The sequence below is a fragment of the Triturus cristatus genome, chromosome 5_2 (assembly GCF_964204655.1).
Source record: "Triturus cristatus chromosome 5_2, aTriCri1.1, whole genome shotgun sequence".
NCBI lineage: Eukaryota > Metazoa > Chordata > Amphibia > Caudata > Salamandridae > Triturus > Triturus cristatus.
The window spans coordinates 689,332,273-689,351,789 of NC_140588.1; positions in this window are offsets into that span (position 1 = coordinate 689,332,273).

Sequence of the window (19,517 nt, forward strand, 5' to 3'; positions counted from 1 at the left end):
ACGATAAACTATTTTCAAACTTTATTTTTTATTAACATAAATATAATCAATAAACTAATAAACAAAATGTAACAACAATAATACAAAACAACAAAGCGGAACACTCCTGTGGGAACCACAGATGTCGATGACAGACCTGGAAAATCAAAAAGATTGTTAAAAAAAAACAACATGGTATTCTCAACAAAATACCACAAGAAACAAATCACAGATATATAAAATGTATACAGCTAACAAAATTTTATAAGTTTAACTTACAAAAACTGTAAATGTTGCCGCTTTAAAATATTCACCAAATCTGAGGAATTTTTTTTTTTTCAGAAGGCACCACGCCCACAACGTTTTTCTTCAGTGGTGAAGAAATTTTTAACTTTTTCCAAGGGGTAAACAAAGACCAATGCTACCTTCTTCATTCACAAGATTTGCCAAAGAGTTCTGTTACGAGGGGATCCCAACAAAAAATACTCATGCGGCACAGCAAGTATGATGAAAAACCTAAGGACCCTTTATCCAAACAATCTTGCACGAGAAGAGTGCAAACAGATGAGAAACACTCCTGTTCTGTATCTGTAAAAAAGAATCACAAATAAATGTATATTAATAACTTTCAAATTTATACTATTCCATTACCGTACAAACACATTTTATATAAAAACTGACTGAGAAACTATAGCCCTGAACCACAAGTGTGACAATCGTTAAAACACTACATGCATAGTGCATACTACTTTGAAGCAGTTCATGCCCTAAAGCCTACCTCACTAAAAGACTACATGCTAACTGACTAAATGATTACAGAACTATAAGGAGACACACTGGGTGAGTGACAGGGTGTTTGCTAGAAGAGTATGAATACTAACTAGGGAATTGAAGGTGTGAAACACAACTGTGTAGGTGATTAGAGGACTGCATCAATACTGCATAGGCATTTAAACCAGTCCATGTGCTAAGGCCTGGCTCACTGCATGACTACTTGGGTACTGACTGAATGATTAGAGTACAGCAAGGAGAGTGCCTAGGTGAATTTATAAGTGCTAGGCTTTTCGCACAGGGAATGGATTAGTACTTGGTACTGAATGAGTCACTAGAGGAGTGCAAAGGCAGTCACAAGTGCTGGACTGTATGGATACTGACGAGGAAATTGAAAGTGTGAAAGACAAGTGTCTAGGTGGTTAGAAGACTACATGCATAGTGCATAGGGGTTTGAAGCAGTCCATGTGCTAAGGCCTGGCTCAGTGTATGAATACTTAGGCACTGACTGAATTATTAGAGTACTGCAAAGATAGTATCTTGGTGAATTTATAAGTGTTTGGGTTTTAGCACAGTGAATGGATTAGTACATGGTGCTGAATGGGTCACTAGAGGACTGCAAAGGGAGTGACAGGGTATTTCCTGGAAGTGTATGGATACTGACTAGGGAATCGAAGGTGAGAAAGACATATGTGTAGGTGGTTAGAGGACTGCATGCATAATGGATAAGGGTTTGAAGCAGTCCATATACTAAGGCCTGGGTCACTGGATGAGTACTTGGGTACTGACTGAATGATTAGAGTACTGCAAGGAGAGTGCCTGGGTGAATTTATTAGGGTTTGGTGCAGTGAATGGATTAGTACATGATGCTGAATGGGTCACTAGAGGAGTGCAAATGGAGTGACAGGGTGTTTGCTGGAAGTAAACGGATACTGACTGGGGAGTTGAAGGTGTGAAAGACAAGTGTGTAGGTGCTTAGAGGACTGCATGCATAGTGGATAGGGGTTTGAAGAAGTCCATATGCTAAGACCTGGCTCTGTGCATGAATACTTAGGCAGTGACTGAATCATTAGAGTACTGGAAAGAGAGTGTCTTGGTGAATTTATAAGTGTTTGGGTTTTGGCACAGTGAATGGATTAGTACATGCTGTTGAATGGGTCTCTAGAGGACTGCAAAGGAAGTGACAGGATATTTCCTGGAAGTGTATGGATACTGACTAGGGAATTGAAGGTGTAAAAGACAAGTGTATAGTATGGTAGAACACTACATGCATACTGCATAGACATTTGAAGCAGTCTATTTGGTACTTAGAAACTGACTAAATAATCAGACTACTTCTAGGACAGTGCTTAGGTAAAACTTTTAAATTTTCAGTTCTGCCACAGTGAACAGAATAGTACATGGTACTGCACCTTAGTGGCAAACCCTGACTCATTTTATCAATGCATAAGCAAAGACTAGCTTCTAATGCTACTAAAACTTGATAACATGAGAGGTTTTAAATTAGTTATCTGTCAGCAAATACACAATGTTACCAAATGCTTCTCTCAGAGTGGTTCTCAAATGCACACAGACTCACAGTGTGATTCTAGACAACAACCACTATACCTAGGAGTTTACCAAAAATCATTCAATACTGTGGAAGTGGTAAGCGAACTGCACACAATCTTCATATTTCAGGACTTCACTTTTATGTCAAAGCCTGACTCATATAATCAAAGCATAAGCAAAGACTGGCTTCTAATGCTACTAAAACTTCACAACATGACCGGTTTTAAAACAGGTATATGTCAGCAAATACACGATGTTACCAAATGCTTCTCTCACAATCCTTACCCAAATGCACACAGACTCACAGTGTGATTCTAGACAAGCACCACTATCCCTATGAGTTTACCAAAACTCATTCACTACAGTGCAAATGGTAAGGGAACTGCACACAATCTACATATTTCACAACTGCAATTTACTGTCAATGCCTGACTCATATAATGAAATCATAAGCCATAACTGTCATCTAATTCTACTAAAACTTGACAACATGACATGTTTTACAACACTTATCTGTCAGCAAATACACGATGTTACCAAACACTTCTCTCACAGTGGTTCCCAAATGCAGACAGACTCACAGTGTGATTCTAGACAAACAACACTATCCCTAGGAGTTTACCAAAACTCATTCACTACAGTGGAAGTGGTAAAGGAACTGCACACAATCTGCATATTTCACAAGTACACTTTAATGTCAATGCCTGACTAATTTAATCAACACATAAGCAAAGACTGGCTTCTAATGCTACTAAAACTTGACAACATGACAGGTTTTAAAACAGTTATCTGTCAGTAAATACACGATGTTACCAAATGCTTCTCTCACAATCCTTACCCAAATGCACACAGACTCACAGTGTGATTTTAGACAATCAACACTATCCTAGGACTTTACAAAAACTAATTCACTACTGTGGAAGAGTTAATGGTACTGCACACAATCTACATATTTAAGTACACCACATCAGTGTCAAAGCATGACTCATTTTATCAACGCATAAGCAAAGACTGGATTCTAATCCTACTGAAACTTCACAACATGACAGGTTTTAAAACAGTTATCTGTCAGCAAATACATGATGTTAATCAATCAATCAATCAATCAAGGCATTTATATTGCGCACTACTCACCCGGAAGGGTCTCAAGGCGCTTGGGGAAGGGTGTCTGCTACTGCTCGAACAGCCAGGTCTTGAGCTGTTTCCTGAAGGCGAGGTGGTCCTGGGTCAGCCGAAGGTGGATGGGCAGAGAGTTCCATGTCTTAGCCGCCAGGTAGGAGAAGGATCTTCCTCCGGAGGTGGCTCTCTGGATGCGAGGGACGGCGGCGAGGGTGAGGCGCACGGATCGTAGCTGGCGAGTGGGCGCGTAGAAGGCGAGGCGGTTGTTGAGGTATCTTGGGCCCAGGTCGTGGAGAGATTTGTGTGCGTGGGTGAGGAGTCTGAACGTGATCCTCTTGTTGACAGGGAGCCAGTGGAGGTCTCTCAGGTGGCTCGAGATGTGGCTGCGTCGGGGGACGTCTAGGATGAGTCGGGCGGAGGCGTTCTGGATGCGCTGAAGTCTATCTGAAGCTTGGCTGTTGTTCCGGCATAGAGGGTGTTTCCGTAGTCTAGTCTGCTGGTGACGAGGGCCTGGGTGACCGTCTTCCTGGTCTCGTCGGGATCCATCGGAAGATCTTGCGGAGCATGCGGAGGGTGTGGAAGCAGGATGAGGAGACGGCGTTGACTTGTCTGGTCATCGATAGGGAAGAGTCCAGGATGAAGCCCAGGTTGCGTGCGTGGTCCGTTGGCTTTGGTGCGGTGCCTAGGGCTGGGGGCCACCAGGAGTCGTCCCATGCAGAGGGTGATGGTCCAAGGATGAGGACTTCTGTCTTGTCAGTGTTCAGTTTCAGGCGGCTCAAGTTCATCCACTCGGCAACGTCTTTCATCCCTTTGTGCAGGTTAGTCCTGGTGTTGTCAGGGTCTCTGGTGAGGGAGAGGATCAGCTGGGTGTCATCGGCGTAGGAGATGATGTTGAGGTTGTTTTGGCGTGCGATGGCCGCGAGGGGTTTCATGTAGACGTTGAAGAGGGTGGGGCTGAGTGACGATCCTTGCGGGACGCCGCAGATGACTTCGGTGGCCTCAGATCAGAACGGAGGGAGGCGTACTCTCTGTGTTCTGCCGGCGAGGTACGAGGTGATCCATTCCAGGACCTTCCCTTGGATACCTGTGTTGTTGAGGCGTTGGACTAGGGTGCGGTGCTTCTCTCACAGTGATCCCAAATACACACTAACTCACAGTGCTATTCTAGACAAGCACCACTATCCCTATGAGTTTACCAAAACTCATTCACTGCAGTGCAAGTGGTAAGGGAACTGCACACAATCTACATATTTCACAACTGCAATTTACTGTCAATGCCTGACTCATATAATGAAAGCATAAGCCATAACTGTCTTCTAATGCTACTAAAACTTGACAACATGACATGTTTTACAACACTTATCTGTCAGCAAATACACGATATTACCAAACACTTCTCTCACAGTGGTTCCCAAATGCACACAGACTCACAGTGTGATTCTAGACAAACAACACTATCCCTAGGAGTTTACCAAAACTCACTCACTACAGTGGAAGTGGTAAAGGAACTGCACACAATCTACATATTTCACGACTACACTTTAATGTCAATGCCTGACTAATTTAATCAACGCATAAGCAAAGACTGGCTTCTAATGCTACTACAACTTGACAACATGACAGGTTTTAAAACAGTTATCTGTCAGTAAATACACGATGTTACCAAATGCTTCTCTCACAATCCTTACCCAAATGCACACAGACTCACAGTGTGATTTTAGACAATCAACACTATCCTAGGACTTTACCAAAACTCATTCACTACTGTGGAAGGGGTAAGAGGACTGCACACAATCTACATATTTAAAGTACAGCACATCAGTGTCAAGGCATGACTCATTTAATCAACATATAAGCAAAGGCTGGATTCTAATGCTACTAAAACTTCACAACATGACAGATTTTAAAACAGTTATCTGTCAGCAAATACATGATGTTACCAAATGATTCTCTCACACTGATCCCAAATACACACTAACTCACAGTGTGATTTTAGACAAGCACCACTATCCCTCTGAGTTTACCAAAACTCATTCACTACAGTGCAAGTGGTAAGGGAACTGCACACAATCTACATATTTCAGGACTGCACTTTTGTGTCAAAGCCTGACTCATTTAATCAAAGCATAAGCAAAGACTGGCTTCAAATGCTACTAAAACTTGACAACATGACCGGTTTTAAAACAGTTATCTGTCAGCAAATACATGATATTACCAAATACTTCTCTCGCAATCCTTACCCAAATGCACACAGACTCACAGTGTGATTTTAGACAATCAACACTATCCTAGGAGTTTACCAAAACTCATTCACAAGTCTAGAAGAGTTAATGGTACTGAACACAATCTACATATTTAAGTATAGCACATCAGTGTCAAAGCATGACTCATTTAATCAACGCATAACCAAAGACTGGATTCTAATGCTACTAAAACTTCACAACATGACAGGTTTTACAAAAGTTATCTGTAAGCAATTACATGATATCACCGAATGCTTCTCTCACACTGATCCCAAATACACACTAACTCACACTGTGATTCTAGACATGCACCACTATCCCTAGGAGTTTACCAAAACTCATTCACTACAGTGCAACTGGTAAGGGAACTGCAAACAATCTACATATTTCAGGACTGCACTTTTCTGTCAAAGCCTGACTCATTTAATCAAATCATAAGCCATAACTGTCTTCTAAGGCTACTAAAATTTCACAACATGACAAGTTAAAACAGTTATCTGTCAGCAAATACACGATGTTACCAAATGCTTCTCTCACAGTGGTTCCCAAATGCACACAGACTCACTGTGTGATTCTAGACAAACAACACTATCCCTTGCACTATACCAAAACACATTTCTTCATCTAGAAGTAGTACTTCATTTTAGTATAGAAACATAACATAACTCATTTCACAAATTCATAAACAATGACTGCTTTCTAATTCTACCAAAATATAAAAACTGCACAGTTAAACATCCAATCACAATCCTTCGCACATAAACTCAAAAGCAAACACACATTTCTATTGGTTAAACATTTCAACCCTTTCCAACTGAAATACATTTCAACCCTTCCCCCAATCTGCCTTCTGCCTGTTACCATAGAAACAGGTCATGGAACACTGCACTGAGCTCACAGGTCACAAGTTCAGCACACAATGTTCTTACACAAGACAGGAAGTGTGCTTGACTTTTCAACATATAAGCTTATCATATATTATGTTCCTTACAATCTGTTTTTGTTAACCAATAACAATCATACCTTTAAAAAACAGAAATATACACCATACCTTGCAGTGTAGAAAGTTGTCATACAACCAATGATTTCTTGTCGTTTTTCAAAAAACGTTGCCGTGGATCAGCGCACCCACGGCGAGAGAATCCGTGCATCCAACGCGATAGGATGCGCGCACCGTGCGCGCATTTTCCAGTGTTTTATTTTTTTTAAAAAGGGGGCCCCAGGGGGTCCTTCTGGGACCCCCTAAGCACCTCTAGAGGGTCAGAGTATTTCCACTCTGCCCCCTTTATATGTTTTACACACTTATTCCCCTTGCATCTTCAGCCTCGCTTCTACAGAGGCAGAAAATGGCCGCCAACAGTTCCTGGTTTCGAATGTAGAGAGACACTCGACAGCCAATTAGCATTCAGCGCGCGATCGGGAAGGTGCGCGCTCGGTTCGGGGAGGGTGAGCGCTCGGTTCGGGGAGGGTGCTCTTATGGTGCGGGTAGGGTCCGCGGATCCTCCGTGGCCATAGATATCACTAACTTTTTTACCCTAATTTTCTCAGGAACAACTGAACAGATTCACACCATATATGCAAAAGGCACGAGTCCGAACTGAGGACTACCTCTTTGCCAAATTTGGTGTCATTCCGTTCAGCGGTTCGGGCTGAAGCTGCGACAACAGATCCTATGGAAAATTGCATGGGGAAAACGCGTTTTGGGACCCCCCTTTTTTCTCGGCCCCTGCGTGACAGATCACCGCAAAACTTTCAGGGTAGGAGCGGAGCGGAGCTGGCCAAAAGTTTGGAAACTTTCGCGAGGATTCGTCAACCGGCGCTAACGTTATTCCAAATAAAATGTTGCAGATTTCCTATATATATATATTATATTTAGAAATATACTTGAGGATGAAGGATCACAAGAAAACAACAGCCAGCCAGGGCAAAAATCTGGATCCCCAGGATACAATGAGTCTCACAGAAATAAAATATCCAAGAAAGAAGTGACTCAAGCAGATGGATTCACAAAAGAACGAAAATATATTTCCACTACAATGTTTCAGCTTCAGCCTTCCTCAGGTAGTACAAGATGGTTTTCTCAGTGGCTACACAGATGACAGCTGAGTTTTCAAAAAGCATCATGAAGATTCCATTTGGAATGTGGAATCATTGCATTCCTGAGAGCTCTTGAGATATGCGGCAATCAGTTGGATTGTCAGTAATGTTCAGTCAATCTGAATGCAGTGGTTTTAAACAGTACATCCAGAAGTTTTCTCTGGAGTCCAATAGTTCTTCCTTTAAGACATGTTCAAATCTGATAGTAAATGATTCACAAAGTTAAAAAAGATTGGCTAGAGGCCGGTCAATTTTCTTATTAGTTATTGCTGATTTGTTTTACTGTTTCGACTACATAATGGGGCATATCAACAAGGGCTTTATCTCTGCTTTTTTGGCTTTAAAAGCCAAAAAAGGAGAGATAAAACTAGCGCCCTCTCAACAACAGGGTGCTAACATGCAAATTTGCATGTTAGCACCCTTTTACTCTACGCTTCCCCTTGCATCTCTAATGAGATGCAAAGGCGGCGTTCCAGAGTAAAATAATAGGAGAAATGTCGCTAAGCGACATTTCTCCTATTATCAAGAATGTCGCTAACCCTGTTAGAGACAAAAAAAGCAGCGCTAACCGCGGTTAACGCTGCTTTTTTACGTCTGGTATTTTTCTGACTTAGCCATGATATCCTATGGAAGGAGGATATCATGGCTAAGTTTGCCTGTCCCTATCAACAAGGCAACGTGAGATTATCGCTGGGTTTCCAGCGATAATCTCACGTTAGCCTGTTAGCGTGAGAATTTTTATCGCTATTGAGATAAGCGTTGCTAATAGCACGCTATCTCAGCGATAAAAATTCACGCTAGCCGGCGATAATTATCCTAGAGCTAAGTGCGCTTAGAGATAATTATCGCCGGTTGTTGTTGATATGCCCCATTGTTTTTTACAGTTTTGGCGTTGGCTAACCCTGGGCGGCGAACTATGCTCCGTTTGCGGAGTTTTCGTAGTTTTGGTAACTTCGCAATTCGCGTAGAACGCATAGTTACTGAATACTATGCAATCTGCAACGTAGCGTAGCTGTTTTCCTTCTTCGCACGCTCAATATGCGTTCTCCGCGTGCGGTAATGGCTCACCGTGATTCTGCGTTCGCGACTCGATTTTCTATCCATTCGCATGCGCCGCGAGATTTGTAATATGGCCACCCGATCCCGCGAGAATGTGCAAACGCGAACACGTCATTTGGACGCACGAGCTGACTTCCGGTGGCAGTCTTGGTAAGATCGCGATCCCGAACACGTAAAAACTACAATCTGGTGAAGAATATCTCTCGAGCATCATAAAACCTTCTCGAAAATTATCATTTTGCTAAAAAAGTCTCCTCAGATTGTGATTTGGCTGTAGTTGTTTGTGCAAGGAGTCCTTTTTCTTGTTTTACTTTTTTTTTCAAGAGGAAGGAAGTGCCCCTGAGTCTCCAACTTCCTGTTCCTGTCCAGCAGGCTACTCCCAGTGCTTTGTCCATGTGCTGTTCACTTTCATTTGGATTTTGGAGCTGGAAGGATCACTTTTTGCGTCTGTCTGCTGCATCATATATCATTGAATTGGATTTGAGGACTTTTGGAATTTAGATTTTACAAGTAAGTTGGGGAATTGTTTGATTGGGGCTTGTACCTACATTTTTTTGTCATTTTCATCGTTTTTAAAATGTCTTGTTGTTGTGGGTGGCCTGTAGTTTAAGTAGGGGCTTAGTTGTTTTTCTTTGAAGTTTCAGCCAGTAGGCCCAGAGGTACCCATGGGTGCATGTTTCTGTGGTGTCTGTTGAATTTAAACATCATGTAGGGCATGGATGGCATTGGATTGAATTGCTAAATGTGGTTTTTCGGGTGTATTTCACTTTTTGGGTGTGTGTGTTAATAAATAAATACCTTTGTTGGATGTGTGTGTGTGCTTGCTGTGTAACTTTCCAACCTGTCATAGCCCTGTTGATTTTCGTTTTTGCATTTTTGTATTAAAGCTGTGTTGTTTAGCAGGCTTCCTTTGTCTGGTCATATAAAGGCCTGCTTGAGTTTATTGCTTTCCATGGCCTGTTGTGACTGTGAGTGACCATGTGGCTTGGGGCCATTTTGTGGTGGTAGTTTAGTAGTGTGCTGCTTTTTCCATATAGGCCTGCATGTCTTTTCTTTGTTCCCCTTGGCTTATGCTTGTTATTGTGGCCTGGCCATGTGGGTGGCGGCCATTTTGTGAAGGCAGGCAGTGTGTTTTTGCCATAGGCTTGCATTGTCTGTCTTCCATTTCTTTTTGTTGTGGGGGGCTAGTGGCCATTTTGTGGAGCCATCCTGGCAGTGTGCTTTTGCCATAGGCCTGTATTCCTTGTCTATCTTCAGTTTCTTGTTATTGTGGGTGGCCTGGCCATGTGGGTGGTGGCTTTTTTGTGGAGCAAGGCAGTGTGCTTGCTTTTGCCATAGGCTTCCAAGCTTGTGGCCTAGTCTGTCAGTAGGCACAGAGGTAGTCATCATGGGTGCATAAAAACAGTTTCTGTGTTGTCTGTTGAATTTTAACATCATTTATGGCATGGATGGCATTGGATTGAATTGCAAAATGTGTTTTTTGGGGTGGTATTTCATTTTTTTGGTGTGTTTTAAATAAATACGCCTTTTCAACCAGTAGGTAACCCTAGATGTTCATCTCGCACAGTTTTGGCAACTCCGCATAGCGTGACAACGCGGACTTACACTTTTTGTCTTCTTCACACGCTCAATATGCATGTTCGCAAACGCTATAACGACTTTTTGTAAAGATCGCGATGCCGAACAAGCAGAATTTGCAATCTGGCAAAGAATATCTCGCGAGCAGCATAAAACATTCTCGAAAACAATGATTTTGTTCATTTTGTGGAAAAAACCTACTTAGATTGCCATTTGACTGTAGTTTTTGGAGCAAGGAGACATTTCATTTTTTGTTTTTATTTACAATTTTTTAAAAGAGAAAGGAAATTCCCCAGAGTTTGTAGCTTCCTGGTCCTGTCCTTTGTCTTAATTTTATAGTTAATGTGGGTGGCCTGACCATGTGGGTGGTGGCCATTTTGTGAAGGCAGGCAGTGTGCTTTTGCCATAAGATTGCATTGTCTGTCTTTCATTTCTTTTTGATGTGGGTGGCTAGCGACCATTTTGTGGAGCCATCCAGGCTGTGACCACTGCTTTTGCCATAGGCCTGCATTCATTGTCTAGTGTCTTCACTTTCTGTGGGTGGCCTGACCATGTGGGTGGTGGCCATTTTGTGAAGGCAGGCAGTGTGCTTTTGCCATAGGATTGCATTGTCTGTCTTCAATTTCTTTTTGCTGTGGGTGGCTAGTGGCCATTTGTGGAGCCATCAAGGCAGTGTGCTTTTGCCATAGGCCTGTATTCATTGTCTGTCTTCACTTTCTTGTTATTGTGGGTGGCCTGGCCATGTGGGTGGTGGCCATTTTGTGGAGAAAGGCAATGTGCTTGCTTTTGCCATAGGCTTCCAAGCTTGTGGCCTAGTCTGCCAGTACGCGCAGAGGTAGTCATCATGGGTGCATAAAAACTGTTTCTGTGTTGTCTGTTGAATTTTAACATCATTTATGGCATGGATGGCATTGGATTGAATTGCAAAATGTGGTTTTTGGGGAGGTATTTCATTTTTTTGGCGTGTGTTAATAAATAGGCCTTTTCAGCCAGTAGGTAACCCTAGGAGTTCATCTCGTGCAGTTTTGGCACCTCCGTACAGCGCAACAACGCGGACTTACACTTTTTGTTGTCTTCGCGCGCACAATATGTGTGTTCACGAACGCGATAACGACTTTTTGTAAAGATCGCGATGCCGAACACGCAGAATCTGCAATCTGGCAAAGAATATCTTGCGAACAGCATAAAATCTTCTTGAAAAAGATGATTTTGTTCTTTTTGCTAAAAAACTCCCCAGGTAGTTATTTGGCTGTAGTTTTTGGAGCACAAAGTCATTTTTCTTTTTTTTAAACAATTGTTTTAGAAGAGGAAGGGAGTGTCCCAGAGTCTCCAACTTCCTGGTCCTGTCCTTTGTCTTCACTTTCTTGTTATTGTGGCTGGTCTGCCCATTTGGCTGGTGGCCATTTTGTGGTGGTAGTTAGTAGTGTGCTGTTTTTGCCACATAGGCCTGCGTGTCTTTCCATTGTTCGTCTTGTCTGCCTTCCAAATCCATCCCCATTGCCAGCTGCAGCTCCCTGATGCTGCATCCATCTCACGTGATGCACAAATGTAGGACAAACACAGGTTCCACTACATTTTTGCTTTTGTTCTTTGCTATTCTTATTCTTCCTGAGTGTGCACAGTACAGTACACCAGGAAAGCCCTGGCCTTGTTGTCAAAGTCTCATAAATTGCTACACTGTTGTTCACTGAGTTACTAAAAGTTAATCATTGTGACCACCACTACACACTTAGAAGTTATATATTATATTAGTTTGATTGTACTATCTTTTGAATGATGTTATTCTGACATTTTTGCTTTTAGGTGTACAAAAGACCGAGGAGTAGGTATGTCATCATCGCCCGTTGTGCTGCCAGACAGACGTCCTGCTGCTGTACACGACGTGACGTGTGAGTGACTTGACCAGACACCTATGCGACTTGTGCAACTGTGTGCTGCTGACATCAGAATAAGATGGGCACAAAGAAAGCAGGTAGCAGGTCCTCCAGTACCAAGAAAGTTGCTATTGAGAAGAAGGAAAAGAAAAAGGAAGTGACACTTAAGTGTGGTGTGCCGCCCAAAATGTTTTTTGGGAATCCTAAAATGACGCCTGCTGCAGCGGTGTCTGGGGGGCAAGCTGGGGCCAGCACCTCCGCATCAGTGGCACCAACCCACCAACCCAGGCCCAAGCACATGAGTGTGGAAGAGGTAGCCTGCCTAATGGTGGAAAGCAGTGATACTGAGCCTGAGCTAAACTTATAGCTATCTCAAAGTTGTACCCAATCGACAGAGGAGGAAACACAGAAGATAAGTGCTCAACAACAACAGCCGCAACCACCGCCCACAATAGTAGTTGTTGTTCCTCCCAAAGTAGGGGCAGTTCAGGAAATTGAGACTCGTGCAGAGGAAGAAGAGGAAGCCACTCATTCAGAAGTTCCATTGTCTTCCAAATCCCCACCAAGGAAGAGGAGGGTTAGTCCAAGTTCTTCGCCTAGCCCCCTTCTGATGATCTAGATGCCACTTGGAAACCACAAACTGAGTCTGAGAGGGAGACACGTCCCAAGACCAGGCTAGGGAAAAGGAAGGTTCCAGAAAGCCTTACACTTATGGAGGTTGATGTAGAACAGCAGGATGATGATGAGCCAGTCATCACGAACATCACTCCCGGCCCCGAGGAGATGGAGATCAACATTATTACCCTATCCAAAATCGTTGCGAGGGATGTAGCACGCATACCTCCAACACAGGTAACACCAACACAACCTACAGCTTCCATATTTGCATTAGCAAAGGCCCGTCAGCGACCTACATCCAGCACAACCACCCCCTCAGTAGAAGTATGTAGTGGTACAGCACAGAGCCAAATTCAACACACACCCTCCAGTTCATCCGGCATTGGAAGTGGCACCTCCGCCAGGAGGCAAAAGTTAAGCACCCCAGTTTGGGACTTCTTTATGGTTAGTGAAAAGGAGGAGAACATTGCTATATGCTCCATTTGTAATACTTCTGTTAGTCAGGGTAAGCTTGGTACACACTATGGTACCGGAGGCCAAATAACCCATCTGAAAATAAAACCCTTGATCAACTGGGAGGACCATCTTCTCGGCATAAAAACTGCAACGATTGGTGTTGGTGGGGATAAACGAGTAAAAGAAGAGGATCCGATCACGGTTGGAGAGGAAGAACAGGGAGACATTCTGTCTGCTAGTGCTACACAAAGTCGCCCCGTCCCCAGCAGTGCAGTGTTATTGTTGACCACATCTTCAGCAACATCTCGGTGGCACAAGAGTAAGAGTCAGCCTGGGACAGCAACGAGTACCGCAATGAAAAAAGGTACGTCGTTGAGACTAAGAGGAAGGAAAACCATGCAGCCCACCATTATCAGCATGTTTAGGCCGGTGGAGGAGCAGTACGAACGCAACCACCCAATAGCATGTTTGTACAATGCAAAGCTGGCTAAAATGTTAGCACTGGACCTTCTCCCTTTTTCTTATGTTGAAGGGGTGGGTTTTCTGGAACTTGTGACAGCTATCTGCCCAAAATTGCCAGAGTTGCTGTTCCAGCACTACATCACGACGTGCTGGAATTTGAAACACCTTGAAGCAGAGTGCTGTTTATAGTATCCACCTGACAACAGACATGTGGACCAGTTGCCAAGCCACTGATTACATGTGCATAACTGCACACTAGATCTCTTTCGTGGGGGTTAAAGAACAGATAGCTGCTGGTGTTGACGCTGCTGAGATTTTTTATGCCACTCGCAAACATGCAACTGTAGCCATGTTTGCCATGGAGAAATCTCATACTGCTGCAAACATTTTGGATGAGTTTAACAGCAAGGTCTTTGAGTGGCTGCGCCCAAGAGGGCTTCACATTGGTTTTGTTGCCACGGACAATGGCAGTAATGTAGTTAGGGTCATGAAAGATGGTGGCTATTTCAGGGTCCCGTGTTTGGCACACTGCATTAACATTGTTGTTCAAGACTTTCTGAAAAATGAATACAAAGTCAGCAACTTACTGGTCACCTACCCGGGAAGGCCCAAGAAGTTGGCATGGGTCTTAAACTCGGAAAGTATCACAGAAACCGATTGCCAAAGGTACTTAGGAGTCCTCTTCAACAACAACGGAAGATACAAAAGCCAATTGGGAGAGCAAAAAAAGAAAGGAACAGCGCTAGCATTTGCACTCAGCTCTATCCACAGATAATTACTCGGCCCAACATTCGCTCCAACACTCCAGGTGGCACAGGCAAAAATTATTCCAACCTTAACATACGGAAGTGAGGTGTTAAAAGGACTGGACAGTGGCCAACTTGATAAAATTATTCCAGCTGCCAGGAAATACGTCCCAGGCACAAATCAGGTTGAAACTGGGAATTTGCAAACAATCACTGGGCAGAATGATGACATTCCTAGTGAGCTGCCATAAACTTTGGATATCCAAGGAGGGCAGCCTAGCGCAACATCTTTGGGCAAACCTGGAATCAAAACGATGGCTAGCGGGGCACGGCTACTTGTCAAGCGGGCTAAACATCTTAGGTCTGAGCAAAGTATGGGATCTACACGTTAGTCAAAATGAGTTTAAAAGACTAGCAAAAATAAGCGCAAAAAGACTCTCCTCTTTGGAAGACAAGGCAAGTCTTGCAAAAAGAAGTCATGGCTGGATGACTCTTAGATCATATGATCAGTTGGGACCTCAGAGATATCTAACTTTACCATTCAGTGCACGCACCAAACTTTGTTTTTTAAAACTAAGATTAGGGGTTATACCCTTGTCTGCCACCTTCCCAAATGGAAAAGAGATCAAACTCAGGAACCATGTCGGTTCTGTGGCTATCATAGGGAAGACATAACTCATGTTTTATGCCTGTGACCAAGCCTCATGAAGGATAGAAGGTCCCTCCTACGAAGGGGCTGGAACAACAAGGAAGTTAGATCATGCAGAGCTGCAGTATTGGCATGTTTTGACCCACGGAAAACAAACTTAAATTGTGCACTGGTTAAGTTTATGGACCGTGCTGCAAAAACATTGGTGGAGGAGATAAGTCGGTCACCACCTCAGGCAGTGCCTCAGATTTCAGGATCCCTACAACAGCTGGACAAGCTTCCATGCAGGCATTTAGATGCATGAAAACATATTGGAAACTACAAAACAAAACTACTTTATAAGAACTGGGGCTCAATTTTATAAAACTTATTAATGTGCTACATTTTATTTCTTGCATTTGCAAAGGTTTTTTTAAAATCATGCAATAAAGTAATTTTCAATATTTTTTAATTTTCAATACTGGTCACCTGCAGAAGAATATGCACACATTTCAGCCATTCTTTTAAAGCCCAGAAGCAGCTGAGGGTCATTCAACGTGAGCATAAATGCCAGTCAAAGCACTCATCCAGGAGGTGCCAACAAGTTGGAATTCAAATTATTACATGCTTGATCGTCTGTTTGAGCAGTACATACCACTCAATGCTTATGTCATGCGAAGATTAGGGGATCCTACTGTGAGAGGCATGACCGTTGAGATGGGTTAATGGGACCTCGTTAAATGCCTGACAGAGATGCTACTTCCTTTTGAGGTCTTCACACGTGAAGTCAGCAGGGAGGACTGTACTATGGGCCAAGCTATCCCATTCTTGCACATGCTAGAGCAACAGATGAAGGAGGTGTCTGAAACGTACATAGGTGTGGATGACAAACAAGACACACATTATTTGGCGGAATCCTTAGCCGTTCGCTTATCTGAAAATACAAGGATTCAAAATAACATAGTGTCACATCCACATTACATTACTGCCACAATTTTGGATCCACGGTACAAAGCACTTCTGAACAGTAAGGCAGTAATTCCTTTTTCAGAAGTGGATGTTGCCAAGTACAAAACTTTGATGGCTGAGCAAGCCATTGACTTTGAAAACGAACGGCTGGTAATTAGAGGCTCCCCGCTCCAGCCCAGAACAAGTACTCTAGGGCAGATTCCAGAGTCAAGTTCTACTTCAGAGCCTGAGGGCAGTGCGCTTGCCTCCCAGCAGTCACCGACACCAACACTACCAATAACATCAACAGCAAGAACAGGATAATCCACACTATGATCGGCACATGATTGGTTTCTACGGCACGGGTATGTTAAGTCCAGAGCTGATGCAAAGGCAAAAGAGGCCGAGCACATCGGAACACCCCTGAGCATTAAGCCGATGGTCCAGGAGTATCTGGATGACCAAACAGAGGTCTTCATGGATGGAAATCCATTGGTGTATTGGTATGGGAAAAGAAGCCAATGGACAGTGCTCAGCAGGCTGGAGATAAAGTATCTAGCTTCCCCTGTCGCAAGTGTCTCTTCTGAGCGTGTTTTTAGTGCTGCTGGTGCCATTGTAACGGTGAAAAGGACCAGTTTCTCTCCCAAAAGTGTGGAGGGGTTAACCATGATCAAAATGAATCAGCACTTTATACCACCGGACTACAAAATACGTGAATCACAGCAGGAAGAGGAGAGCAACTTTGATGACATAAGTAGTGGGTTACATGACCTACTTCTGTCGGAACCACAAGAGTTTGAGGGCGAGTTCCTCTTCCCTGACAACTAGGCTTTCAAATTATTACTTTCTACCTTACTTTATTTGTGTGTGTATCTGTCTTTTTCTGCTTCAAATCAAATCACAACAAATGAATCCATCACCACCGTCTTCTCTCTTTATTTCCCTATTGGAGTTGCACCTCTGTGCATTTTACTGCCCACTCCTCAGAGTCCTGCCCATCTTCCTGACTCACCCTAAATACATTTCCCTCAAGGCAGACATTGGATGGTGAATAGTTATAGTACAGGAAAAATTGTTGCCTCTAACAGTCCCTCCAGAAGAAGTGGGACGTGACTATAGGCATCCTCCTTTTGTTTACGAGCCGAAACTCGTCCCTGTCAGAAATAGGGTACCGCCTCGGCAGGCATCAAAAAAACTCATCAATGTCAGAACAGAAGGTACTTGGCAGAGAAAGACAAGAGACTCTTTGAAGAAGCTTGCTGACATGTCACATTTCTGCAAACTCAATTCAATTGAACAATGACCGCTACCCAGGCCACGGCCCATCTCACAGCACTGACCATGATGATGTGAACCAACTTCAACTGCAACAAAGAAGTGCCACAGATGAGTAAGAAAACCGAAACAGCGACTAACACTCAAAATGAATGTGGAGTAATAATGAGGCCACTGGCTTGGTAAAAAAACACACACCTGTCAGAAAGAACTAGGCATTTGACAGCAAAAGAGAAGAGCAAGACAGGTAATGTACTAATGTTGGCAATGCATGCGTTGTATGCAGACTCAGAGTGATTGCTGTTTTTTTTGTTGATGTTGATGACGTTGTGCATGAAGTTGAACTGTACTAGTAATTAATCTACCAACCAAAAGTGACTCAAGTGACAGTCAATGTTTCCCTTCTTGTTCTTTAATAACCAAATTGTTCTCCTACTACTGTAGGCCAATATCCATTGCAATTTATAATATGGAACACTACAGACTAGTTGGAGTTTGCCAACATGTACAACACCATGATGATGACCATATCTTTGCAGTCAGTCAGTTAGATTGGAGATGATTGATGGAATAACTCTGGGCATTTCAATTCAAGTGGCATAAAAGGTAAATAAGCCAACAACCACAGCAGACCTACGTGGCTGTGCAGTGGTGGAGTCGAGTAGTCACAAGTGTACTAATGGAGGTATGACTGACAGCTGTGTGTTGATTTAGTTACTTACTTTGGGAAATGTATGTTGCTGTATATAATGTGTCCTCCTGTAACTGTTTCTGGTTAATGGTGCTGTAAACAGACTTGTTGTTTAATAAAAATTGTACTTCTACTGCAGGGCTATCCATTGGATACCATGATCATGATGACCACATATACTCTTCACAGTCAGTCAGTACTTAGGATCGGAGATTATTGATGGAATAACTGCGTTTCATGAAGTACCATAGAAGGTAAACAAAAGTCAACAAGAACCACAGCAGACCTACATGTCCGCATAGTGGTGGAGTCGAGTGCAGTGGTATGACTGACAGTGGTGCATTGATTTATTCACTTAATTTTGGAAATGCTAGGTTGCTGTATATGTGCTTTGTCGGGCTTTGTCTAAATTAGAGCTAAATGGAGGTTTGGTTACGGCCCGGTGCCGTGGGCATGCTCTGTCCTGTTGGTGTAGCTTAACAAATGCTGTAAACAGAGTAGACAGACATGCCGACTCAGTCTAAGTGTGTTCTCTTCTCTGTCTTGTTGCACTTCACCATAATTGATGCATTTATTTTATTCATTGATTTTTCAATATCCCATTTTTTTTCCATTTACACTTACAGGCCGGATTTTGCCCTGTGCTATACTTGGAAAAACAACGCACACTTACCTTCCCAATAAATCTACATATGCCAGGCAGGCAGCAGCGTCACCCAAAATTGATGCACAGAGCATCCATGGAAGGGACTGAGGACCAAGAGGAATGCCGAGATGCAACTCCCCATTTGACCAGGATAACACAGTAATAGTATTAACTTTCTTCATCTTTGAAACAATTTGATTCCTTTTTTGTCTTCAATCAAAAATACCGTGTCTTGTTGTTATTATTAATTATTTTTGCTCTCTGCTTATAAGTTATAATTCATCCCTACAGCTATTTTTACATTTTCTTTGCTATCTTAAGCCTGGTACAACAGAACAGAACATAAAACTGTATGTAATCTGTTATCTGTGTCTCTCTCTATGAGGACAGACAGGCAAGTCAAAGTGCCTATTATTAATATTCTGATGACCTGCATTGTCTAATTGTCTAGTAGTAGTAGTTAGCAAGTTTTACTTATCATTAACCATCAAGTTATCATCATCATGCATGCATTTCCTTTTTCACCTTTATGGATATGGTAGTCTACAAAGATTGTGCTTTCTTTTGTTGTTTGTCCATGCGTACTGTTTTTCTTTGTCAAACCTTTCCCAAAACCCCCTTCCCAATCATTCATCAAACCCTAACCCTCTTCCCCCGGGCTGTGTGATTTATTGAGGTGTGACTACATTAACTGTACACCAATAATTCATCACACGCTTGCTGGGGTAGAAGTGGTGAAAGCAACACTAATTAAATTTCAAGGCAGGGAGAGGATC